Source organism: Nomascus leucogenys, chromosome 1a (assembly GCF_006542625.1).
Source record: "Nomascus leucogenys isolate Asia chromosome 1a, Asia_NLE_v1, whole genome shotgun sequence".
NCBI classification, from domain to species: Eukaryota; Metazoa; Chordata; class Mammalia; order Primates; family Hylobatidae; genus Nomascus; species Nomascus leucogenys.
In genome coordinates, this window is record NC_044381.1 from 85,739,317 (window position 1) to 85,749,830 (window position 10,514).

At 48.7% G+C, this 10,514-nt stretch overlaps 1 non-coding gene across 1 annotated transcript; it reads right to left on the reverse strand.

Moving 5' to 3' along the window:
- Positions 1-2,922: 2,922 nt before the first annotated feature.
- LOC115836247 lies at positions 2,923-3,029 on the reverse strand. Its single transcript, XR_004031210.1, has one exon. It is a non-coding gene; the product is annotated as a U6 spliceosomal RNA (small nuclear RNA).
- Between the last annotated feature and the right edge of the window lie 7,485 nt (positions 3,030-10,514).

The window sequence follows — 10,514 nt, forward strand, 5'->3', positions numbered from 1 at the left end:
CACCTACTATGTCCCAACAAAAATTTTAAATATTTTTTTAATTTTTAAAAATTTGTTGAAAAACCATCAGCCCTGTTAAGTTGCTCATATGTGCTGTTGCAGCCCTGGGTCATCCGGTAGTAAATCCTGCTGACACAGAGTCCCCCACAGCTATGGGTCTATCTTTCCTCTTATGTGGCAAGACTACATTTTCAGGAAGCTGCTGGGCAGAATGAAGCAACTCAAAGCTCAGGAGAAGTGTCTACGTGCCTTTTAGGGTTGGGGTTTAACCCGGCACCCAGGGATTTCCCAGCATGCAGACAAAGGCACCGAGAGTTACAGCAGAAGCTGGAAGGGTGAGTCAAGCCAGGACTCAGCACCCTTGAACCCATCCACAGCTCCCATTCACATCATCCCACACTCCCTTTTCGCATTTACTCCAAGCATCTGGAGCCCCAGGTTCCTGCGCCTCAACCCATGCCCTCAGTAACAGTATCCATTGCCAAGCCAGAATTGACTCTGGGCCCACCGAGCCACTCACTCAGAGTCTGTGAGGAGTGGGCACCGCACGCAGCCATGAAACAGGCCAACTCAGAGGTGGGCTCCCCACTGCACGTCTTATCCGAAAAGACACCCCTCAGCCCCATCAGTGTTGACTTTGCATTGCACCATTAGATTATTTCTTTCAGCTCTTCTTAAGACAGTCTCCCTGGCTGTTGGGAGACTGGCCAGGGTTAAGGTGGAGCCTCAGTGTGGCCATTTTCACACCCCCGGCAAAGCCTGTGGTTGATGCCAAACCCCCATTGAACTGAATAGAATGGAGGAAAGCTAACCAACCCACCAGAATAATAATCACTAATGCTACGGAGTGATCACACAGCAAGACTGTTCTAAGTGTTTTATGTGTATTCATTTATTTTTACCTCATCATAAGTAATATTATTTTTCTATTTTATAGATGAGAAAACTGAAACAAGGTCGCAAACCAGATGATCTAAAGGGTAGCCACTACTGCCTCCTAAAGAACCCCAATCAGGAATCTCAGATTAATTTGCCCAGCATCCTGTTTGGAAACCACATGTCCACCCTGCAACTGCACCTGGCTTGTGTCCCACAAGGAGAAAGATGCAGGGGCCTCCGGAAGCTAAGGAGGTAGACATGGGGTTTACTTGGGTTAATGTGGCCAGGGAGTCAGGAGACCTTGATTCCCATTCTGGCTCTGCCCCTATCCGCATGAGGATGGCCAACTGTTCCAACCATGGGTTCCACTTTCCTCATTGCTCAGCCACCAGGTTTCCAGGTCCCTCAGGCCCCTGCACATCCTCAGATCTCTGAAGAACAGTGATTGGTGTGATGACAGGGCCCCTTCACAGAGCGAACCTGACAAAGAACTACTCACCACACACACGAGCCTTAGAATGCACATGTCAGTGTTTTGGGAAATATGTGCTGTTTTGAAATGTGTCTGGGCCATGAGCAAGTTTAGGGGGAGACGGGATGGGAGCTTTTCTTCTAGTTAATGAAGTGAGGCTTCATGGAGGAAGAAGATTTTCTTAGTCACATTTCCTGTTTCACACTGACCTTTTAAAAGGAAACCCACAAGTGAACCTGTGCTAGGGCCTGCTTACAAAATCTACCCACAGGTATAATAAAGATGATCTAAATAAAGCCCACAGTAGGCCAAGCTTAACCTGAATCAGTGGAAACAGTAAGATCACTAAGAAGGGCTGATGGCCTGAGATAAGGGACATGGTGGTGCTCCGTATACTGTAAATAGAAGTGACACGTGAGAGATTTAATGATTATTAAACAGGAATCTAAGCAGAGAGGCAGAGATAAACCATGCAATCTTTTCATCAGTCTCTAGGTACTCAGGGCTTAGCCACTCGTTATAAAATGGAGACTCTAAAAAATTACGAGAGATGGATGCAGTGATTTCAAAAGAAGTTGTGTTGATTGGGTTATAAAATTAATTATGGGAATTAAGATTACTTATCTGCAGAGGAAAAGACCAAGAGATAACTGAAGAACTTAAAGCTGGTAAGGGGCTGGGCTCGGTGGCTCATGCCTATAATCCCAACCCTCGGGAGCCTGAGACGAGAGGACTGCTTGAGCCCAGTCGTTCAAGGCTAGCCTGGGCAACACAGTGAGACCCCGCATTTACAAAAATAATTTTTTTGTCCCCAGATTTGGTAGTGTGTGCTTCTAGTCCCAGCTACTTGGGTGGCTAAGACAGGAGGATCACTTGAGCCTGGGAGGTTGAGGCTGCAGTGTGCTGTGATCACACCACTGCACTCCAGCCTGGGTGATAGAGCAAAACTCCATCTCAGAAAAAAACCAAAAAGTTGGTAAGGGATCAATTATTGGATGACACATTGCCATATCTACTGACCACAGAATGACAGGCCCAAACAACAGCAGACAGATGTGGGATGCTCAAGGATGTCCCAGAGATGGCCAGGTATGGTGGCTCACACCTGTAATCCCAGCACTTTGGGAGGCCAAGGCAGGCAGATCACTTGAGGTCAGGAGTTCGAGATCAGCCTGGCCAACATGGTGAAATCCTGTCTCTACTAAAAATACAAAAATTAGCCGGGTGTGGTGGCGCATGCCTGTAGTCCCAGCTACTCTGGAGGCTGAAGCAGGAGAATCACTTGAACCCGGGAGGCAGAGGTTCCAGTGAGCTGAGATCACGCCACTGCACTCCATCCTGGGCAACAGAGCGAGACTCCGACTCAAAAAAAAAAAAAAAAAGGAAAAAAAAAAAAAAAAAAGGATGTCCCAGAGGCACCTGCAGAACGGTCGCCAAGGCCAGCCAAGGCCAGGGGAGCTTCACCATCAGGCAGCACCCATCGCCATGGCTGTTTACATTGACTCAGGGAAGACGCCTCAGAAATGTTAAGTTTTGAAAGCTTTGGTTTTTTTTATTACTTTTTCATTTTAAAAAATATGGAATACTTCACAAATTTGAATGTCATCCTTGCTCAGGGGCCATGCTAATCTTCTCTGTACTGTTCCAATTTTAGTACATGCACTGCCAAAGCGAGCACTGTTTTGTTTTGTTTTGTTTTAAACAAGGAGGCCTGGAATTGGGCTGAAGTAAAAATAAAAAATCATACAAAGGAAACAGTAATTATGTTAACAAAAATAGAGTGGGGAATAGGGTTAGGCCATGACAGGCAATGATCCTAAGAGCTAGAGATCTCTCCCACCCCAACAGAGAGAGAGAGACACACACACACACACATACACACACAGAGAGAGAGAGAGAGAGACGGAGAGAGAGAGAGCCCTAAGGTATTAATATTCCTGACTTGAATACCTCAGGCTCTTCCCAGTCAATTTCCACGTTGCTCTCCCATCCGTCTCCACACCTAATTCTTCTACCAATCCCTTCTGTCCACCCCAGGAGATTGTGAACTCAGGCACCAAATCCAACAAGCTCCCCGAAGAACTTATAACAGTCTGTTTTACAGAGAAGTAAATGTTGCTGAGAGAGAAAATTGTCAGGCCTCAGTGTTCCAGAGCAAGAGGCATTCCTTCATTCCCAGAGAGGCCTGGGCCTCAGCAAGCAAGCCCGACAAGCCCTCTGCAGCCAGAATCCAAGCTTCAAGCCGCGCCTCCCTCACTGCTGGGCCCTGGACAGCGAGGCTGCTGCTCAGAACCCCTCTCCTCAGGAGGACAATCCTCAGGGCTGCCCCACCCGACCTGTTCTCTCATTCACTCAAGCCCTCCATCCTCTGTCACAGCCTGGCTCTGTCCCTTCCCATGCCCCAACCCCCAACCTCCCAGGACCCAGTGTCTCAGGGTTCCCTGCCCTCCTCCAGCCCTGACCAGCCTGGAAGCCAAGTGGCAAGGATGTGGTCAGCCGGGTGGGCCCTGAGAGCCGGTGGAATGGTGTCTATGATGCAGGAAACGAGATTGGGGGAGTAGGGACGGTGGGGGGTACCGGGGTTCCTCTGCCAGGCCACCACTCCACAGCTCATTCTCCTCTGAGGTTATTCCCTGACCCCTACCCCTCTGGAGCCCACCACAGCAGCTTTCTCTTCCTAGGGGTCTCCACCTGCTGTTCTGTGACTCTCCTGAAAATAAACTTTTGAAAGGCAGACTGTGTGGTTATTGTGAACATGGGTTTAAGGTCAAGAGGCAACCCCATAGCCAGACTTCATCCTCCTCCAGGCCTCCATCCAGGGCTGCAGAAATAGCTAGCAATTGGCTGGCTAAGCAGGCAGTGGCATATATGGAAAGAGGGGCCCCTCTGCAGCTGTCACCTGTGCTTGCGAATTTGTTTTTCCAGTGTCAGGAAGGAAAGGTGATTTGAGAGACACCAAGCAAAGAGCAGGAGGACCTTTTCTGTCCCCTAAAATTTAGGAGGGAGAAGACCACACAGAGGCTGAGCCTTCCAGCTCCACTGGCACCTGATGCCCTCCCTCACCCGTGACTGCCACCCTGGGAGGCTCTTTAAGCCTCTGTGCATGGCTCCCCTGCACAGAGGGGAGGGCGCGTGCGTGTCATGAACACCCAGGTGCTGGAGTCCACAGGACAGGTAGAAGAGAAACGACTGTGGCCACTCAGCAACCACTTATGCCAGATACCCTTTTAATAGAATCACCTTCATCCAATCCTCACAGTCATCTCCTGAAATAGGTACTATTCCCATTTTGTAGACAAGGAAACTGAGACTCCAAGAGGTGAAAGTGCTTATGCAGATCATACTTATTAGGGACGGATTCAGACACAGCCCCACAAACACAGGGGGCAGCTGCCAAGGGGCCTCTTTTTCCATATAAGCCACCGCCTTCTTACCCAGCCAATTTCTAGCTATTTCTGCAGCCCCGGGATTGAGGCCTGAAGAAGGATTGAGTCTACTATGGTGTCACTTTCTGGCAAACTCTGAGAGGGACTGAGAAGGACAAGTGGGGGCCTGCACGAGGCACCCCCAGCACCCAGGGCACCCCTCCTCCCACTGAGCCACTCAGAGGCCAGGTGCTGGCAGGGTCCTCTCATTTCACAGACCCTGCACCCCAGGCCAGACCCTGCATAAAAAGAGGTGTCCACAGTGCTCATATCCCACCAGGCTCAGACATGGTAACCCCAGGAAGTCACACCCATCTGGGATCTTACCACCCCAGCCTTTTCAGGAATGTATTGTTATGGGGACATACAACAATATGAACCATGAGCACTGCTAGGGTCACTGTTCACAGGCAGGAAGGAGGACCCCCAGTGCAAGGTCTTTCTGTGGGGTCACCTGGCATGCTGCATGCCCAGCACTGTAGGTAGACTGGATGGTGGGGAAGGCCCACCATTCAACAGAATGAACTTCTGGGAAACTCAGCCACTCTGGTCCTGGTGTTCTTGGGTTGTATGTTTCAAAGCTGTCTTGGCTTAACTAGTTCTGTCCCATTTTAGGATCTTCCAAAAGAATTCAAGAACCAGGTGCTAAACAGCCAGATCCATTCGGCTCCTGAGCTCTGGAGGGATAGGATGCAGGGTAAATGGACCCAGGGGCCCAGCACCTTTTACCAGCTTTCCTAGCCTGGCCCTTGAGACCCTGTTTGACAGGTTCCTGTCCACTGACCAGCCCATCTCAAGTCACCCTGCTTCTCCCTCTGTGTCCCACCTTCAGTGCCTCCAGCCCCTCTGCGCCCTACCTTCAGCGTCTCCAATCCCTCTGTGCCCTACCTTCAGCGTCTCCAATCCCTCTGCGCCCTACCTTCAGCGTCTCCAATTCCTCTGCGCCCTACCTTCAGTGCCTCCAGCCCCTCTGTGCCCTACCTTCAGTGCCTCCAAGCTCCATCTCACCCACCATGTGCCCTCTTGCCTGGGGATCAACCCCTCCTTTCCCCAGAGAACCCCTACTTCACCTAGCACGTTTCCATGTGGATTTCGAAGGCTAAGTGCAAGGATTAGGTTCCTCTGAACTGGTTGAGATCTTTCAGGATTCCTATCCGTCCCCCAGTGTCCTGTCTATTTATCTCAATTTATGACACCCACACTTTCCCAATAATCCTGTTGTCTTTCTTGGTGCTGTTGTTGCTCCCTATAAATTGTCATTAAAGAGGTTGGATAGGAATGAGCCTGCAGCCCACTACTAGAGACTTCTCTCCTGGAGGTTGACATTGATCCGCCCATCTTCATGCTAGTGGCAGAAGGATTAGGTGGTTCTCTAGTTATCGATTACTATGGAACAAATGACTTCAAACATGCTGATGAAAAATGCAAACCATTTTCTTCTGCTCACAGATTCCTGAGTCAGGAATCTGGACAGAGCACAGCTGGGGTGCCTCTTCTTTGGTCCATGTTTAGGACTTCTGCTGGGAAAAGTAGACAACAGGGGTGGGGGAATGAACTGAACGGTTAGGGGCTGGAATTATCTAGAGGCTTCTTTATTCCATGTCTGGCACCTACATTGGAAGGACTCAAAGACTGAGCTGAGTGGGGACTGTCACATGTCAAATGACATGTGTCCTCTCCATATGGCTTGGGTTTCTCATAACATGGCAGCTGGGTCACAAGAGTGAGTATTCCAGGAGAACCAGACAGAAGCTGTGGGGTCTTTTATGGCCAAGCCTCAGAAGGCAAAAAACGTTACTTTCTCCATACCCTACTGATCAAAGCAGTCACAAGACTGTCCTGATTCAACAGGAGGAGCATAGGTCCCACCGCTGGATGGAAGGAATGTCTAACAATTCTATAACAGCCACAGCAGCACTGGAAGCCTACACCCAGATGCAGAATGACTTGGGAGTCCCTTTGAGTCAGGGCATAGGCCCCACCTCACAGGCTACTCAATGGCGGTAAGTCATCAAGAATAAGCAGTGCTGAGAGGCCTCTGACATTCCTGTAGAGAGGCTGTGGTATACGCCAGGCTACCACGATAAGGATTGTCTAACAGAATGAAGGCTCAAAGTGGATACTAGGTCTCCTGAAAAAGGCGGAACCCCTATTATCACAACTGGAGCATGCAGGATGTCAGACCAGCAGTGTGTGACATGATGCCATCACACATGTTAGCTGAGCGCCTTCAATCCCACCTCCTGCGATCACATGAGAGCTTGTCAAATGCCCATGCTGATATTAAGAAACACTATATCTGTAGCATATTCCTGATCCAACAATTCAGTCATTGCCTTTCAAATGTGCATCTTTTTTTTTCTTTTTTTTCTGAGTTTCGCTCTTGTTGCCCAGGCTGGAGCGCAGTGGCACCATCTTGGCTCACAGCAACCTCTGCCTCCCATGTTCAAGTGATTCTCCTGCCTCAGCCTCCCGAGTAGCTGGGATTACAGGCATGCACCACCACGCCCAGCTAATTTTGTATTTTTAGTAGAGAAGAGGTTTCTCTATGTTGGTTATATTGGTCAGGCTGGTCTCGAACTCCTGACCTCAGGTGATTCGCCAACCTCAGCCTCCCAAAGTGCTGGGATTACAGGCGTGAGCCACTGTGCCTGGCCTCAAGTGTGCATCTTTAATCGTCTCGACAGAAATATTTCCAGTGATCAATGTGGATCTCACCAAACTGGGAAAGAAGTAGGAAGTATACACATCAAGAGGGAAACAGGAGAAAGCAAATGTAGGCAGACATTAGAATTATTCCTGAGTTCCTCTAGAGATGGTAGAAGGGAGGTGGGATTCTAGGGCCAAGTGGTTCCAGGTGGTCCCAGCCTACCAGCTTTCAGCTCTTCATTAGTGTCCCCTTCAAGGCAAGCCCCATCTCTTTCAGGGAGCAAACATTTACACTGATCTAGGGTCGCTGGAGGCCATTTTACCTTGGAAGTATCTGGGAGTTCGGAGTTGAAGGGCAGTATGGAACAAATAGCTCAGAGATGGTCTGGGAAAGAATGAAGAAAGTAAAACTGATATTTGGGGTGAGGGGTGCAGCTTTGCCTGTGGAAGCAGTATGCAGTAACCCAGGGCACTATCACTGCTGTGAGTCATCAACTTCTGGGTCTCTGGCTCAGACAATCTTAGAAGGCCAGAGCTGGGGGGTGGGGATGCCTGTTCCAAAGTCATCTAGTCCAACCCTCGCATTCGAGAGATGTGGAAACTGTTGCAGAGTCCATTTGTGCCCACTGAATATCCATGTGCTTCCCTGAATTTCCCAGCCTTCCTTGCAGTTAGGTGATTAATTCTAGCCAATGACACATGTCACTTCCAGACCCAAACACTGAAGACAGTATGTGCCTCCTCCATCCCTCTTATCCCCTGCCACTGTGACCAGACAGTCCGTGTACCCTAGATGGCATACCTACAAGATGGAAGAGGATCTGTCCATCCTCATCAGAGCAGGAAATACAAAGCTTCACTGTGTGAATCCACTGAAAACTGGGGTCTTATTTGTCACTGCAGCATGGCCTGGCTTAGCCTGACTACTATGGAAATTGAGGCCTAGAGAGGGGAAATATGGATATGAGTAGCCCTAATAATGTATGTCATATCCCCGCTCATTCAGGAAAGCAGATCAAAGCAGGTAACATGGTAGGATTTTCTGCTCTAGGGTGATAATCATGCAGCATTTACCCTCTTGCTGTCATGCTTTATAATTTACAAAATCTATTCATGCCCAGAGTCATACAGTGAGAGAATAAGGGAGTCAAAAACTAAAATCCAGGGCTTCCCCCACACACTGCCTGATTGTCTATGCTTTTAGAATACTGATATCTTTTTAAAAGGTTATAACTCTCTTTTATCCTCCCCTGTCCAAAAAAAAAAAAAAAACCTGATTGGCATAGGCTTACGTTTTCCCACAGGTTTATTTTCATAGAATATTTATTTCAATATTTAAATTTTGTCTAGAGAAGGTTCCAATAGCCTGGAGATCATTGGAGGTACCCGAGGAGTCACAGGTACCGGGGCTGGGAAACTCCGCCCTCGGGGGGGATCCCTGGCTGAGAGAATCCCCTTGGTCGGTCCCCACAGAGGTACAGCACCCACCGTCCCACTCAGACCAGCAAATGAAGAAGTTGGATGAGACCACATCAAAGCAAGATTTCTTTAAAAAATCCAAATCAGATCCAGGTTCCTCTTCTTGAGACCACAGAGAGTGGGTGAAGGGTGCATTCTGCGACTGCTTCCTCTTTCAACAAAAAGGGGAATGGCTGTAGGCCTGAGGGTGGCCATTTATGTCTGGGAGAAGGTGACAAGTTAAAGGCCAGGGTTGGGGACTCAGGCTCTCTGGGGCTCTGTGATGTCCAAATTGCAGCCTCTACCACAGGGAGCCCCAGCTCCCCTGAGGCCCAACCCCTCTGTAGCCCCAACCCTGGCTGCCCAGCCAGGCCTACCTGATCTGGGATGTCACCTCTGACCTTCACTGGCCCTCCCCTCCCTGTCAACACCCAGATGAGGAACCCACCCCTCAGGTCCCATTTCCCCTCTAGCTCCTTCCTCCTGGGGTCTCCATGGTCTGACTTCCATCTTTACCTTAATTCTAAAACTATTCCAACCAAGGATGTCACTGAGATGCTACTGCCAAACAGAAAGACCTTAAGTTCAACCAGGCCCCATCACTTGCAAGTTTGTAGCCCTCGTTTGGCAAGTTATTTTCCTTCTCTGGTCTCAGTTTCCTCACCTGTAAAATGAGAATGATAATAATAGGACCTGCCTCATAGGGTTATTGTAAGGACTAAATGAGGTAATGGGAGTAAAGCACTTGGCAAAATGCCTGCTTCATATAGCCTATTATGCGATGAATATAAGTTAACAATCCTTCATCCAAAATCCCTGGGGCCAGAAGCCAGTATTTTTTCTTATTTTAGGAGGTAATATGGTGCATAGGCTGTCCTTAGTATATGTCCCCCAGGGGGTGCCATGTCAGGGCCTCACAATCCGACACATTCATGATGCTGCAGTGACCATGTCAACTTTCTCTTGGAGGGACTTCACACTGCAAATAGCCTCTCCAGTTCAGATCGGATTTTGCTGCTAAATGAGATTTGGCACAAAATTGACAAAAACAAGAAACAAACAACAACAACAGCAAGAAAACACACACACACACACACACACACAAAAACCTTTTTCGTCCCTGGGATCTTTGGGTTTCAGGCTTGCAGATATGGAATTGTGAGTTTGTGTTAGTATTATTCCTATTTACACAACTAGATTTTTCTGTCACCTAGAACATAGAATGGACTCAATGACTCCTTCCTAGGAAGTCCTGACTCCAGAGGTCTTCCAGACTCTCTTCCACCCTGACTCTCTCCCTTTGGATACTACAGCCCTGGAGCCAAGGTGATGCAACCAAAGATAGTTTTATACTGATATCTGCTGCAGAGCCCCATGTACCTTAGACAATCCTATGAGGGCAAGAATAGCATTTTCTACTTCTCTGATCTCCTTCGTGACAAGTAAAGAGCTGAGCACACAGTCAGTGCTTAATACATGCATCCTACATGAACACTGCTGACCTCTCTATGCCTCTGTTCTAATCTTGGCTCACTTGGTGCTGGAAGAGATAGCCCAGTGTACAGAAACCATGTAGCTTCTGGGTTCAGCCAAGCCTGAATTTTAGCTTACTCAGGCACCTCACGGGCTTG